Source organism: Antechinus flavipes, chromosome 2 (genome assembly GCF_016432865.1).
Source record: "Antechinus flavipes isolate AdamAnt ecotype Samford, QLD, Australia chromosome 2, AdamAnt_v2, whole genome shotgun sequence".
NCBI classification, from domain to species: domain Eukaryota; kingdom Metazoa; phylum Chordata; class Mammalia; order Dasyuromorphia; family Dasyuridae; genus Antechinus; species Antechinus flavipes.
Genome location: NC_067399.1, coordinates 410,552,301 through 410,563,387, shown reverse-complemented (window position 1 = coordinate 410,563,387; position 11,087 = coordinate 410,552,301).

Below are 11,087 nucleotides of genomic sequence, written 5' to 3'. Positions count from 1 at the left end.
AAACAATTTTATTGATGCCTTTTTTTTTTCTTTACCACATTTCCAGGTAGAACCTCCCTTCACCATAGCATGAAACCACTCCCCCTCCCCCCATTACAGAATTTAAAAAGTTAAGCCAAAACAGCAATACATTGATCACATGTAGGTGAATGAAACTTGGTCCCCATAGATTCCCACTTCTCTAAAAGAAGTATGTTTTGTTATCAGTTCTTTGGAACCATGGAACCAGCATTTTTTAATTGTAGTTATTTAGAATTCAGCTTCCTTTTTAAAAAAATTTACAATATAGTCACTAAGCATATTGCTTTCTTTGTCCTATATATTTTAGTTTAACATAAATTTATGCAAATATTCCATGTTTATCTAAATTCATCTTCATTTTTTATGATGTAATAATATTCCATTAACATTCATGTCAGGGTTTCTACAATCATTCCCAAATTGAAGAGCATCTATTCTCCTACTTCTTTGTTAACATTCAAAATGTTGCTGAGAATATTTGGATATATTTCTATCTTCCTTGGAATATATTTCAAATAGTAGAATGTCTAGTCAAAGGATATGAACGAGTCAATAAAGCTAAAATATTTTCCAGAATGGTTAGACCAATTCACAGTTCTACCAACAGTGTATCTAAGTCTGTTAACCAATAATAACAAATAAATATGTGTTGTGAATTTGTTGGGGGTTTTCTCCCCAAAAAATAAAGAACTTTGTAATTGTTTTATGACTTTACCTTTTCAGGAATTTTTTAATCTGGTATTTTAAACCTAAAAATTAATTTGGAGGTCACTTTTTAACCTAGAAATCAACAAGAATCTGGCACTAAGTAGGTAATCAAGAAATGATTGTTTATTGATGATTCTGATAATTAAATTATAGCAATAAAGATAGTTCCTGACTTTCCTGATGGTAAGATTTTAAGTAAGCAGAGACTCTGAACAATGGAGCTCTAACATTTGATTCACTTTTCTTGAATAGGCAGAGCCCCAGTTATATAGCCATATAATTTAAAGTAGCAGAACTGAAATTTGTGCTCAGATCTTACTCCAAATTTGATTCTCTTATCCATCATCTGGGCTTGAGACTTTCAGCTTTTAAAATCTTTATCCTCTAAGTATAGTTAAAGTGATTTTTAGACAATGAATTTTAATTGGCAATGAACTAAATTATATGTTGATCAATAATTAATTTAATTTCTCTGAGCTTTAGTTTCCTCATTTGCAAAATGAGGGCATTTGACTACATGATCTCTAAGGTGCCTTTCAGTTTCAAACCTATGATTTCATGAATTAAATTTTATTAGACTGTTATCAATTGCACCTAATCTTTTTGGCCAGCAGGTGTCACTTTTTTGGTAAATTTGCAAAAAATCAGGGCTTCTTTTGAAACATTCCTCAAAGAACCCTGAGGATAGCCAGCCTGTAAGTTTATTATTTTTTTTAAAGCTTTTTATTTTTCAAACCGTGTGTGGGCAATGCTTCAACATTAGCCTGGCAAAACCTTGTGTTCCAATTTTCCCTCTCCCCACGCCCTTCCCTAGATGGCAAGTAGTCCAACATATGTTAAACATGGTAGAAATATATGTTAAATATAATGTATGCATATATATTTATACAATTACTGTGTTGCATAAGAAAAATCAAATCAAACCAGAAAAAAATGAGAAAATAAAATGCAAGAAAATGACAACAAAAAGAGTGAAAAGGCTATGTTGTGAACCACATTCAGTTCCCACAGGCCTCTCTGAATGTAGAGGCTCTCTTCATCACTAAACAATTGGAATTGGTTTGAATCATCTCATTGCTGAAGAGAGCCATGTCCATCAGTATAATGTTCTCTTCTCTAAAATATCATGTTCTCTGGGAGCAGGTTTCTTGGGGGGCTTCTGGAGGCAGCCTTAGTTTCAGTTCAGAGTAATAATCACCTCAAATTCAGCCAGGAGTTAAAGTCCATATCTTTTATTGTTTCCTTTTAAGTCTTGTCTCCTTCCTGGGACCCAGTTAGCTTTCTTAGAGGCCTGTCTCTCTCCTTGGTTCTGAGAGCTCAAGCTGCTAATCCTTTGTCTCTTCAGCTTCAGCTTCTAGCTCCCTCCGAATCCAAAGCCTCCAGCCAGCACAAAAGTGGAATATGGAATGAATCTGTCTTGCCTCTAAGAGTGGGCTCCTCCTCCTCTAGTGGGTTTGTTCTTCTGACCTGTGACTCTCCTGGACTTGTGAATCTCATACTGAATCCTGGCTCTGAATCTCTCGAAACGTCCAGTGGGCTCGTCCTTTTATATGTTCTTTTGGAGGTGTGAATTCTTGCAGAACTCTAACAAGTACTAAGCACATTAGTGAACCAGAGAATTGCTAAGCACCATGCTAAAATTAGACAACCTACTTAGCACCTTGTAAGAATCCTAACACATCAGAACTGATCATCGTATAGTCTTGTTGCTGTGTATGATGATCTGGTTGTTCTCATTTCACTTAGCATCAGTTCATGTAAGTCTTTCCAAGCATTTCTGAAATCATCCTACTGAGCAGTTCTTTCAGAACAATAATATTCCATAACATTCATATACCATAACTTATTTAGTCGTTCTCCAACTGATGGGCATGTATTCATTTTCCAGTTTCTTGGCACTACAAAAAGGGCTGCCATAAACATTTTGGCACATATGGATCCCTTTCCCTCCTTTATGATTTCTTTGGGATATAAGCCCAATAGAAACGCTGCTGGATCAAAGGATATGCACAGTTTGATAACTTTTTGAGATAGTTCCAAACTGCTCTCCAAATGGTTGGACCTATTCACAATTCCACCACCAATGTATCATTATCCCAGTTTTCCCACATCCCCTCCAACATCCATCATTTCCTGTCATTTTAGCCAATCTAACAGGTGTGCAGTCAGCCTGTAAATTTAAACAGCCCCTTGAAGATGTCAAGCTGAAATCATGAGCATCCCCAAGCCTCAAGTAGCAGCCTAATGGAAAGTGTTACAGCTATCATTCAAATAAATAAAGATTTGAACAGAGATAAGACAAAAATGTTCAGAAACTAATATAGACAAGTGCACTTTTTAAAAAACGACTATTTTTCCAATCAAATTCTGAGTTAAGTGGAAAATGATAGCAATAGCTCATTGTTTTAAATTAATCAAAATGAATTTTTAAAGGTATCAGATTTACATAAGAGATCAAAAATAGGCTGGAATAGAAATACCTAATACTTGTAGCATCAAATTTATATCATCAATTCCAACTTAGTTTATAAAATTTAGATTTTGAGCTCCAATTACTAGAGATGACATTTGGCTAAAAATAGCTAAGGTCTCAAATGTGTGTGCTGTGGCTTCATTTTAAAAGTAAAATTTGTGTGTTAAGTTTAGGTTTCTGTTTCTTAAATTTGGTAAATAAAAATGTCTTTTATGATTAAATATTCAATAAATGTTTCCTTAAAAAATATCAAATTCCTTGGGTGTAACAAAATATGCAGAACACAACCACGACCTTAGGATATATGCACTTGTATGAGCATCTCAACTTGCATCTCAAACTCAACATGTTCAAAACCATGCTCATTATCTTTCCATTAGCCTTGACATTTCTGTCAGCTGCTTTCCCATTTGTAAACCCCAGATGTATCCTTTATCTTCTCCCTCACTTCTTATACCTAATGAGTTATGAAGTGATGCTGATCCAACATGTGAAACAGGCCCTTTAATCCATCCCCTTTTTATTCTTGCTGTCTCATCACTAAAATAAACATCAGACACCTGAACTTTTTCACTAGCTGCTTCACAAGACTTCTTGCCTTCTCCCCCGTTATAATTCATTACTTAAACCACATCAATTTGCCTCCAGAGAGAAGTGAGGGAATTTCCCCTTTGGGTGAGGTTAGGAATTCTCCTGGTGAAGCTGATATATCTCAATACCAATGGGAGAGTTAATTGAATCTATGAATTTTCTGTTATATCCTAATCTATAAAAAATTCTAATTTCTGTTGGTATGCTCATCACTATTAGAATGATTTTGTATGTAATTAGCCATTGCTGGAAGGGACCAAGACTTGGACTATAGACTGCATCTCCTTTTAAGGGATAACAACCAGGAAAGCAACTTGAACCTAAGAATAAAATGATTTCCCCTTGTATTTAGGGACATAGATAGATATAATTATTATCCAGCACTTCTTCCTGTACATAAAAAAAGTCAGATTAATAGTCCCAAATTCTCCCTGCCTTCCTACAAGCCACATTTAGATAAATCTATGTGGACATACACATAATCTACATGACGAACACAGAGTTTATATACAATTTTCTAAAAGGAATAGATATATAGATTTTTTAATTATGGAAAATAATCCCAGGCAACATTTCTCAGTGTTTATGAATTCATCAGCAGCTCTTTTAAGTTAGCAGATGATCTTCAAGAAAGCTATGGTAAAACAAGTCATGATCCTCCATTCAGCTTACTAGTGAGACTCTCCAGACATAGCCAGGTAGATTTGAAAAACAGATATACCATCGGTCAATAAACCAATATTCAAAGATTTTCCAGAATCTATAAGAGGACTTTATTGGAGGGCAGAGCAGAGAGGTGGCAGTGGATTGAATGCCAGCTCTGGAGTCAGCAAGATTCATTCATTCAAATCTGGCCTTTGAACACTAGCTGTGTGATACTGGGCAAGTCATTTCATCCTGTTTGCCTCAGTTTTCTGTAAAATAAACTGGAGAAGGAAAGAGCACTCCATTATCTTTGCTAAATAAACTCCAAAAGGGGTCACAAAGAGTTGTACATGCCTAAAACACTGAAGAACAATGACAACACATGCAATAAGTTATAAAACTGGCCATACATATCCTCCCAGGCATAAATCCTACTGCTGGAACATCATCCTAAGGATGTTATTAAAGGGGGGTGGGGAGACAGAGTTTCGGGGAAGTAGGAGAAAAAAGAGACCTTTAGAAAATCAGCATAGCATAACAGAATAGAGCTCTGCAACTGGACTCTGGAAAAAGTGGGTTCAAATCATGCCTCAGACTATTACTAGCTAGTCACAAACTCTGTGCCTCAGTTTCCTTATCTGTAAATTGAGAGGAAGCAAATTTAACCTCTAGATCTCTTCCAGTTGTAACCTATGATCCTCCCATTTTTGTAAAAATATTTAAAGTGACCCTATTTGTAATCTCTCTCTCACACACACACAATCCTAGAACTTGCCTCTGTGTCCAACAATTGTAGAGCAGTTAATGTATCATGACATATGAATGTAATGGGACATGATTGTTCCATAAATGGCAGATATGAAGAAAACAAAACTATCTAAATTGATGCAAAACCAAGACAGCAAAACAGAGCAATGTATATGCTAATTATGATCACATAAAAATAAAATCAAAATTTGATAAAGATACAGAAAGAAAAGAGATAAGGACAAGGAGTTAAGATATATTTTTTAAAACTTTCCATTCAAATATTCCTTTTATCAGCTAAATGGTTTAGAATTTGTAGTTTCATGCATGATTCTCTTCCTTGTTATGTTTACTTGATTCCATTTCTTAATCTGGTTAAGTTTATTATAAAATGTCATTTTAAAAAGATTTCTTTGATTTATTAGTAGACAAATGTAATGACATCTACAGAGAATAAAAATCAAAGAAAGATTAAAAGCAGGATTTGCCTTTTACAAAAGCTAATTTACTTACAAAGGACTTATTGCCAAAAAGTGGTCTTTGTGATTTCTCAAGGAGAGTGTCTGTACTTTGGAGCCTGGGCATGTTCAAATCTGAAGTTAGACAGCATTTGCAAGCACTATAAACATCTCATCTCCTTTGAAGGCTGGGTCTAGAGGTCTCTGCAACAGGAATAATGTTTCCCTGTAGGCTCAACCTTAACCACTCCCACTTCTCAACCAAATGAATGCTATGGCTCACAAGTCTTGGCCAAAGAAATCCTCCTTACCTTTTACCAAAAATATTAAGCAGGGATTCAATTCAGCGATTACAAACCCTCATTCTGATTTGTATTCCTTTTGCTAGTATTGGGTGTCAATGACATATGGTGGAGTTATGAAATTTAGTGGAAGGGATATTAAATGAGAAATTAGGTATTCATTTGAATTTTGCATACAAGTTTAAAATTGATTAACTTTCTCTGTGAATCCTAGCTAAACATTGTATCTCTCTGGGACCTTGGTTCCTCATCTGCAAAATAAGAATTGAAAAAAATTATTTCTGGTATATTTTCCAATTCTATGGAGATCTCAATGAAAACAAGATTTTATTCATTTCCTTTTGGATCATATGTACTACCTAGAACAAAACAGTAAATATCACTCAAACATAAGTTGGGGATGAAGATAATAGAAATCAGGACTATTTCTCTGCTTCAGACACAATTCCCAGAAATTCCATACTGGTCCTTGTTAGTTTCTTCTCATTGCTTAGGGGGTGTGATGCTTAGGGAGTGCAGAGAGAGAGGAAGTGTGTGTGACATAATGTGATCTGTGCTTTAGAATGATTAATTTGACAACTTCAAGAATCATATGGTAAGTGCCTAAGTAAGCTATTATGGGAGGGAATTGTGGGAATTAAGTGAACCCCATTGACGCCATATTGTGATTCAATTTTGGATCTAATTTAATTCCCTTTTTTTCCAAAAACTGGCCTAGTCCAATTTATGTCTTGTGAGAAAACTTTTCTTAATCATGGAAATTGAAAACTTTATTACATCATTTGAACCTAGCCCTACATGGCTAAGAAGCTGAGTCACTTCTACCTGTTGCTTAGAGATCCTTAACAAAAGACGTAGGTTATCCTGACCTCAATGAAGATAAATCATAAATTCACTGTTTTCCCTGTGACATAACTAAAAGGGCCTTGTAGTCCCTTCTCCCTAATGGTATTGAAATTACCAGTTTCCTCTACTGACTCTCAGCTTTGAAACTTGTCAGGCTTGGGCAGAGAAGCCTGAACAGCTGCATGGCTTTTCTCATACTCCCCAGTGTTGCCACATCCATGAGATTACATCTGGAATGATCTCATTCTGGAGAACACTGCAGCATCAAAGGCTCATATTGAAAAGCAAGTCTTTGAAAACACTGGTCTTAGTCACAGCTGTCTGGAAAAAAAGAACTGAAGTTTTTTGAGAAAAATAAAATTGGAGCTGAAGGAAGGCAAAGGGGAGAACTAATCTATACCTAAAAAAATCCTACCTGTCACGTGAAAGCCCATCTAAGGCAAAATGGTATAGTGGAATAGGCACTGGAACTGGAAGATCGGAGGGCAAAATTCAAATTGCTTACTACCCTTTTAAATTGGGCAGATTATTTAACTTGGTCGCTTATAAAAATTGAGAAGAACACTGTCTCTAGATTCATATCCCATCTCTGATACTTAACCAACTGTATGAACATGGGCAAGTCAGTAACTTATCTTTTGGGGGGGCTCAATTTCCTTATCTGTATACAGCACAGTCTCAATTCCAAGTCTGAAGCTTCCTCTGGGATTTGAATCCTAGGCATTTTGACTTTTCAGGGCTTCCTTGCTGAGATGGCTGGCTGCTGCACCATGTTGCTTAAAATCTGGCTCCATGGCTCAAACTCCTGGTACAGTAAGGAGCACCTCCAGCATCTGAAACTGAAGACAAATAAAACACAAAGCAGGAACAAATCCCTCCAGTCCTTCTTCTGGGAGCTAAAGTCACTGGCTCAGTTCATGGCATGCATATCCACTCTGAGCACAGCAGCCAGGAACATAGCTGAAAAAGATGATGGAAAGAGAGCAAACAGCTCTGTGGCACTACTTTTAAAAACACAGAAAATTCATCAAGAAGACTACTTTGACCCATGTGCTAGGGATTGCAGAAAGATCCATGTTAAACAAACTAGGCATGTTCAAATAGTAATGCTATTTAGTTATCACATTTTGAAGGAGATATTGACAATCTGAAATACATCCTGAGAATAACCAGGAAGATAGAACTAGAGATCATAATATAGAAGAATCAACAGTAGCTGCTGGGAATGTATTAGACTAAAGAGATAACTTCCTTAACAGGAAACTGAGGGCAATACTCAAGCATTTTAACTGCAATTACAGGGAAATCAGGCTTGATCCACTTGGCCTGAAAGGACTGTCCTTAGAAATAATGGGTAGATTTCCATGGAGATAGACTTTAGCTAACTATAAAGAACTTCACAATAATTTGTTGTTGATCAGTCATGTCTAATTCTACATGACTCCATCTGGAGTCTTCTTGGCAAAGATACTGGAGTGATTTGCCATTTCCTTCTGCATTATGTCCCCATTTTATAGATGATGAAACTGAGGGTTTAGGTGATTTTCTAGTAAGTATCTGAGGCCATATGTGAACTCAGATCTCTCCGACTCCAGACTGAGTTCTCTATCAACTATATATCACCTATTTGCCCCACTCACAATAATTAGGACTGTTCTAAAATTGAAAATGACTCTTTTGATAGGTAAAGGTTTTCCATTTCTCAAAGTCTTTTAGAAGAGACTTTTTGGCCACTAATAGCTCATTTAGAAGTTGAACTAGATAACTTCTGAAGGCTAGAGGAATGATTCTGGAGTCAGGGGATCCGAGTTCAAATCCTGCCTCTGATGTTTACAGTCTGTATGACTATATCTGTATCATGTATCACTTCAACTTTCTGGTCCTCATTTTTCCTCATATCTAAAATAAAGAGATTGAACTGGATTGTCTTCAAGTCTATATCAATGATTCAAAGATTTCTATAATTCTATAATGTGGAGATTCCTAATCAAATAAGGCTATACTAGATGATTTCTGATGTAATATAATGTTGAGTTTATGTAATTCTATGATATTCTTTAGGAGGACTTTTTCTCACCTTTCTGTATATCCTCAGAACTTAACCCAAGGACTGGCACATATGATGAGACTACATCATACTACACATAGTAGGCATCTTAAATGTTTATTGAATGACTTACATTGAGTCTACTCCTTCAGTTTGCAAATAGGGAAATTGAACCCCAAAATAAATGACTTGCCCAAAGAGATACATCTAGTAAATAATAATCAGGATTTTAACCCAAACCCAAGTCCAAGTCTAATTATCTGTCCACTATCATTGCATGTTTTCTTGTAAAACTATCAGATATGATTTGAGGAGTCTCTTAGTCTGACAAGTAATGGTTAGAGTAATGGTTAATTTGATGGCAGAGAAGAGAAAAAGGAAAAAAATCTTGTAACAGGAGCTGGCCTTTGCCCCTACACTCTGTTCCCCTACAACCAGCATTCCATTCTCCCTGGCTGCCAAACAAAGCCATCTGGCTAACATCTGTTGTGCAGCCATCTTGTGAAATTCAGTATCAGCCCATTCTACACCATGGGAGCCTCTCAAAAAAGAAAAGGAACTGTCCAGCACAGACACCCATCCAGCCCTTGCTTCCCAATCAGGGCAGCCGGATACTGTTAACATCATGATGCAATAATGCTTTCAAAATCCAGATAAATTCTTGGTCCTTTTATTGCTCTATGCTAATTGTGTGCCCAGATCAGGGAGATGGAAAGTGATAGAGATTCTGATGAAAAGAAGAACAAAGATGACCGTGCATTTGTATGGATGGATGATATGTGGATGATACATGGATGAATATGGATGTGCTTCATGGGGGTATTTATGTATTGGGTATTTGTATATTGTGTTTCATTATACATAGGATGAACAATATATTTGCCTCTGTATGTACCTGTACTCTTTCCAATGGTTCATGTTCTTTCAGAACAACTAACACACCACACTCTACCATCTGTCCCTGGAAAGAAACCAGCTATGATGCCCAAAGGGAAAATAGACCCAGAAGTTCATGTCATTGTTTTATAGTACAATGTCAAAGCTGAAAGAGACTTTAGAGATTCAACACCTTTTATTTTTTAAAAATCTTTTTTTATTGTGATCTTAACAGTCATCAGCAAACACAAACATTCCAAAGAGGAACAAAAAAAGTGAATCATACAGTAAAACTGTGAAGTTGTATTATATACAGTTTGCTTTTTTTTTTAAAAAGCATGTTTTTAAATAACAAGATTATAACAAAATTGCTATTTGTGGTACCCTCTGAACTTTTGGCTTTTGTTTGTTTTAGGTATATTTTATACACTTTTCTTTTATATCTATAACACTTCCTACTAATATATCTTTCCCTAGCAGAAGCCCTAATAAGCATTAAGTATCTGAATCTGGATTTGAACTCAGGTCCTCCTGTCACCAAGGCCAGTGTTCTATCCACTGTTCCATCTAGCTGTTCCCATACTAAACATTACTTAAAGGTTAAATGGAATGATAAATAGATGAGAAAAACTAGTATTATAGAATTATTTGATTTTTATTATCATGGACTGCTCTTCTAAAGATTGAGTCTCAATCACCTTTCTCCAACTTTGCTTTTGATTTTTCTTATGGAGCTGCTTGTTTATAATGTGTTGTAGCCTGTTCATCCTCACTGTGTACCCACCATTCCACTGAGCTTTTGGTGAGCATTTTTAATAATTCAAACTCTGTAGGGTTCTATGTCATATAACTACTGGTATATAGATAGAAGATTGGTATTTAAAAAAACAGGCCTTTGTTTCAGAAAGAAGTTTGAAGTCATTAAAAGAATTTTGCAGGCCTCATTTCTAAAATACATAGAGAATTGTCTCAGATTTATAAGAATTCAAGCCATTCTCCAATTGATAAATTGTCAAAGGATATAAACAGACAATTTTTAGATGACTAAATTAAAACCATTTCTATCATATGAAAACGTGCTCTAAATCACTATTGATTGGAGAAATCAAATTAAGACAACTCTGAAGTACCACTACACATCTCTCAGACTGGCTAAAATGACATGAAAAGGTAATGATGAATGTTGGAGGGGAAGGGGGAAAACTGAGACACTAATACATTGTTGGTGGAATTGTGAACTGATCCAACCATTCTGGAGAGCAATCTGTGGATACTCTTTGATCTAGTAATGTCTCTATTGGGCCTGAATCCCAAAGAGATCATAAAAAATGGGAAAGGATCCATATGTGCAAAAATGTTTGTAGCAGCCCTTT